This window comes from Typopeltis vanoorti, chromosome 24, assembly GCF_054136105.1.
Source record: "Typopeltis vanoorti isolate ZY-2024b chromosome 24, IOZ_Tvanoo_1.0, whole genome shotgun sequence".
NCBI lineage: Eukaryota > Metazoa > Arthropoda > Arachnida > Uropygi > Thelyphonidae > Typopeltis > Typopeltis vanoorti.
This window is the reverse complement of record NC_143572.1, coordinates 24,834,024-24,840,387: the sequence shown is the minus strand read 5'-3', so window position 1 is coordinate 24,840,387 and position 6,364 is coordinate 24,834,024.

The window sequence follows — 6,364 nt, the reverse complement described above, 5'->3', positions numbered from 1 at the left end:
GCGGCGTTTCTTTGTTCTCTCTGCAGTATAGACATTTCCATATAATAATAATAATATATTTTTTTAAACATTTTATTGTCTCAGATAAATTATATACATAGATACAACAATAGTTTTATATACACGTATATATATATATACATAATATTTATAATACATTGCAATTGTGAATAACAAATACTGGCAAGTTATTAATATTTTTAAATTATAATAAATTTTTTTTTAAAATAAATAATATTTTTGTTCACTGCTAAAATATTTGCACATACATATATACAATAGTTATCTTGAGTATAATAGTAATAATTTTTTTTTATTTATTTATTAAAAATAAATAAAAAATTTATTATGTCTCAGTATAAGTTACATACAATAATAATATTTACAGTAATTACTATAAGGATTATACAGAATTTTTGATTTTAGAATAAACATAATAATAATAATAATAATAATAATAATAATTTATTTATTTTATTCATTTATTTATTATTATCATTTTTTTTATGTCTCAGATGAATTGCATACATAGTTGCTGTAGTAATTATATGTATATAATATTTATAACGCATTACAAGTGTGTATAACAGATTCTTGCAAGTTAGTAATTTTCTTCCTCCAAGCTTAGCAGAGCTTATCTGAGGAAGATAATAGATGACAGAGGGTGGTGGTTTCATGGTTGTGTTCCTATACTGGTCACAAGCCAGGTGTTGATTTTACTGTTTGTTGGTATGTGCTTGAAAGACTTCGACTGCTATTACAGATTAACTCTTTTTTTTATTTTTTATTTTTATTTTTGTGCAAATAGGGTTGGATTTAGACGAGGGGTGTTTGTTTCTTTGTGTTCTTGTAGTGATAGTTTTTGAGAGGGGGGGGTTGTCATAGGTTTGTGTGTGTGTGTGTGTGTGTGTGCATGTGTGGTGGGGGAGAGAGAGACAGGAATTGCTCTAATTTTCATTCTCGCTATAATATTTATATAGTGCCTGTTTCAGCTCTCTGTATGTTCCTAGGTTTCTGATGTCGAACGGCAGTTTGTTTATCATGTCAGGTACGTAGAAGTTTCGGGTGGCTTTGCCGGAGTGATTGTTGTACTTATATGTTATGTAGTTTGTTGACTGTGGTCTTGTTATTTGATATTTTGTTCTGGTTACTCTATATGTTGGGCTGTAGTAGTGTTTTAACATGACTGTGTAGTGGCGTAAGTGTTTCACCTTAAATATTTTGTGTTTTGTCCGTGCTTCCTGCATAAGAGTGGGTTGTTCCCAGAATATCAGTTTTATCATTTTATCTTGCAACCATTGTAGCCTTATGTAGCCATGTTAAGTCTGTAGTCTGCGCAGAATGCGTATGATGTGATTGCATATCTTAAAATATTTTCACATAATGCTTTATAGATTAGTATTTTTATGTGGGTTGGGGCAATGTCTTTTAATCTGTATAGTTTGCTTGCTATTATCCTAAGCTTGGTATGTAGGTAGTTTGTATTGCTATTCCAACTTTGATCAGCATCGAAGTGAAGTCCAAGATAGCGTGTTGTTTTCACCTGTGTGATGGTTGTGATTTTAGGTTCTGCACTTTGTGTATAGGAGGATGAATGTTGGATAGTGAGATATTTAGTTTCTATGGGCAGGGTTTGGGGGTTTTTGAATATCATTAGCTTTGTTTTTCCAGGGTTTATATATTTGCCATTTTCGGTTAACCAGTTAGTGATTTGATTGACGTCGTGTTGCATATTTTTGTAAGCGATATTTGCATTGTTGTGAATGGATACTATGGCAGTGTCGTCTGCATACTGGAAGATTTTACTTTTTAGAGGGAGTTGGCTTATGTCGTGTGTGTATATGTTAAACAGAATGGGAGATAGGACAGCTCCTTGCGGTACTCCACAGGTTACATGTACCTCTTTGCTGTGTGCTGATCCTATACGTGTGATGTGCTTTCTGTGTTTCGTGTATGCTTTAAACCACTGGAGCAGACGACCTCCAATTCCGATATGGGTAAGTTTCGTTAACAAGGTTTTATGTGTTAGTGTGTCAAATGCTTTTGTTAGGTCAATGAAGACCACTAATGTTATTCTGTTTTTATCCAATGCAGCGTTTATTAGATCTGTGAAATCTTCCAGGAGTGTTGCTGTTCCTTTATTTTTTTGAAAGCCATATTGTGATTTGAAATTTTTCAACGTATGTGGAGAGTTTCTGATGTACAATGCGCTCCATGATTTGGTTGATTACAGGCAGCGTGGCGATAGGTCTGTAATTACTTATTATGTTTCTTTTTCCCTGTTTGTGTATGGGTGTGATTAATGCAATCTTCAGTGTTTCAGGTATGTGTCCCGTTTTGAAGATTTTATTTAACAGTTTTTGTATAACTGGAAGTAGGTCGGTTGAGTGTTTCTTGATGTCTTTTGGTCTGATTCCGTCTATCCCCGGTCCTTTGTTAGGATTAATTTGTTGAATTGCCAGTGATAGTTCTTCTTTTGTTACTGTGGGGAACCACATCGACTGGGTTGCTCGTGGACCGAGCTCGTAGACCTCACACAAACGGAGAATGTTCGTTTGTGTGAGGAAAGGTTGTTTCTTGTAGCTTTTGGACAGAGTTCACGAAGTGCTGATTAAAGTTGTTTGCCAACTGTTTGAAGGATTTGGGGTCGCAGGCAAAGCTGTGTTTTATTGTTTCTGAGGCAGTAGTTCTGTGTATATTGTCCAGCATTTCATTAATCAGGTGCCAGGTTTCCTTCATTCTGCGCTGTTGTTAATTTGTTGCTGTAATAGTTTCTTTTTGCCGTTCTAATCTGGGTTGTTAGGAGATTCCGTTTTCTTCTGTATTCAGCTTTTAAAGCGATATTGTTCGGTGACTTCTTAAGTTGTTTCCATAGGGCATCTTTTCTTTGTATGTCTGTTAGTATGTTGTCTGTTATCCATGGATTTTGTTTCGTTTGGGGGCGTATTTTTATTTTTGTTAATGCTTTGTTATATATTTTGTTAAATGCAAGTTTAAGATTATTATATACAGCTTCAGCAGAATCTAGAGATGCTATCTGCATCCAGTCTGTTTTTCTGATTTCATCGTTCACTATTGCTTCGTTTACAATGCTATGATACTGTTTTGTAGTCTCAGTGATTTTTATGGGTTCTGGTTCAGTGTGTAACTGCAATGCTGTGAAATAATGGTCTGCTAGTTTGCATGTTATGACGGCTGCTGTGTGGCTGTTTGGAGGGGCCCTTATATTTATATGATCAATGCAGGTTGAGGTTGTTGTGTTTCCGACTATCTCTTCTCGTGTATACGACTGTATGGATGGGGTTATGTTATATGCCGCTAATAGGTCTAGGTATTGTTATTTATGTTCCTAATGTTTATATTAATGTCTCCTATTATTATCAAGTATTTTGAGGTGCCTACTTTCGTGGCTGAAAGCCATCTGTATTATTATTATTATTATTATTAATATTTTTTTTATTGATTGCTAAAATATTTTCACATACAATAAACATCTTGAGTGACATTGCAACTTATAACTTTACAGAATTCAGCACTAAGTGCTGCATTTTCTACATTGGATTTCAATGTAGAAAATGTATTATTAAAATTTTTAATAATACTTTTTTGCCTCTATATTATGTATTTACAACACATTTTCTTCTAATATTAACAATAAAAATTATACAGAATTTTTGAATACAGCATATACAGAATAATAATAATAATAATAATAATAATAATAATAATAATAATAATAATAATAATAATAATAATAATAATAATAATAATAATAATAATAATTTTTAATAGTAATAGTAATTTATTGATTGCTAAAACATTTACACATACAATAGACATCTTGAGTGACATTGCAACTTATAATTTTACAGAATTCAGCTCGTGCTGCATTTTCTACTTTGATTTCAACTAAAATTTTTAATAGTATTTTTTGCCTCTATATTATGTATTTACAACACATGTTCTTCTAATATGTACAATAAAGATTATACAGAATTTTTTGTATCATAATTTTTTTGTTTATATAATTTTTTAATTATAAGAATAATTTATTATATTATTTTTTCATGTTACATAAGAGTATTATATTAATGATATTATCACATAATAATCAGTATCTTAAGTACCTTCTTTATTGTTGTATACTTTACTAACTGTTTTATTACATAATCTGCTTCTTTGGTTATAAGGATTACGTGTGGTTGAGTGAGGCGAGTTAATCCCACCTACTTAGAAGCTTGGGTTAGCTTTTGTGAAGAGAGAGGTATTTAGGTTTCACTATTTATGTTGTTGCTACTGTTTATGTATGGGATGTTGGCATTGGATGCTGGTGATTTGTGATGTGTACATTAGTGTTAATGGTATGCTAGCTTTCTTGGTATATATTTTCCAGAGTTCGTGTTTTAATGTTCTGTAGTTATCTATGTGTTTTAAATTTCTTGGTAGGTTGTTGAGTTGCGTGGGTATCTGATGGGATCTTACAAAAGAATCATATGAATTGTTGAAGGGTGTAGGGATGTAGAGGGTTGTTGCGGGTCGTGTTATACGATATGTGTCTCTATTATTTCGATAAGTGATGTTGAAGTAATTCCTTGTTAATGTCATGTAGTGTTTCAGGTTTTTAATGCTAAGAATTCTGTATATCGCCATGTGCTTGTCGGATATTGGTTGTTGCGTGTAAGGTGTCCAGATCTCTGTCGACACGATTTTCCTGTGTAATGTTTCTAATTTTGTTAGGTGGCTGTTTGATGTGCTTGCATAGACTGTTATTCCGTATCTGAGTAGGGATTCGCCGATACCGTGATATAGGAGTTTTTTTTATGTTGGATGGAATAATGTCTTTAACTTGGAAGAGTTTTGCTGCGATGATCCGGAGTTTGGTGTGTAGGTATTCTATATGTTTTGTCCATTTAAGGTGGGAATCTATATAGAGACCGAGGTATTTTGCATGTGTTACAGGTTTGATTTCGGAACATTGGCAGGTATTTTTGTTGTTAATGCAGCGGTATGTGTGACAGTGTATCGATAGTGATGCGGGCCGTATGATTCTTGGGTTGTGTATTATCAACATTGTGTTTTGGTGCCGTTGATTAGAACTGCGTTTTGGTGGAAGTATGTTATGATTTCATTTAGGTCTTGTTGTGCTTTGCAGAGAGCCGTGTTGATGTCTGTGTGGATTGCTAGTAGTGCAGTGTCATCTGCGTACTGAAATATTTGATTTCTTATGGATATGTTATGAACATCGTTAATGTATATGTTGAACAGAGTGGGTGATAATATGGCACCTTGAGGTACACCGTGTTTTATTTGTATACTTCGACTGTGACATGTACCTATTTTTGTTACTTGTGTTCTGTTTGAGAGGTAGTTCTTAAACCATGTATGCAGTGTTCCTCTTATACCTATTGAGTATAGTTTGGTGAGTAGTATGTCATGTTCAAGTGTATCAAATGCTTTGGTTAGGTCCAGCAGTATAAGGACGGCGTACTTGTTTTTGTCGAGAGCTTTGTTTATTGTGTCGGCAATGTCTTCTAATAAAGTGATAGTGCTTTTTGTTTTCTGAAAGCCGTATTGGTTATGTGAGATGATGTTGTACTACTGTAAATAGTTCTGTAGTCTGGTGTGTGTTTATTTTTAGGGTAACTATTGGTCTGTAGTTCTGAGTATCGTTTCTTTTGCCGTGTTTGTAAATTGGCATAATTATTGCTGTTTTTAGTTGTTGTGGAACAATGCCAGTGTCGAATATTATGATCAAGAGTTTTAAAAGTATTGGATTTATTTGTTCAAAGTGTGTTATAAGGTCTGTAAGTCTTATTTTGTCTATTCCTGGAATCTTCGGTTTTAGCTGTAAGAGTGCTTCTTTCAGTTCCTGTTTTGTTACGGGTGGAAAATATACGTTCGTTGTTGACTTTTTGTCGGTAGATTTTTGTTGATCGTTGAGAGTTTGTCTTTTTTGAGTTGTGTGATATTGTTTGTGAATTCATGGTTGAATGAGTCTGCTAGTTCCTCTTGGTTTGTGTCCTGACCGAAGCTTTTTGCAATAAAATCTTATGCTGAAGTTTTCTTTTTTCGAGTTACTAATTCGTTAAAGTGTAGCCCATGTTTGCTTAATGTTTTCGTTATATTTCATGAATTTTTGGAAGTAGTAGCGTCTTTTTGCCCTACGATTTTTTGTTGTTAGTTGATTTCTTGTGTTTTTGTATAAGGTTTGTAAATGTGTATTACTGGGTGACTTTTTAAGCTTTTTCCATAGATTTTATTTTACAGTAATACTATTTAGTATGTCGTCATTTATCCATGGATTGTTGTCTGTTTGTCGGCTCGTTTGTGTAGGCTTTGTTGCTTTTTTTGTATATTTCTGTGA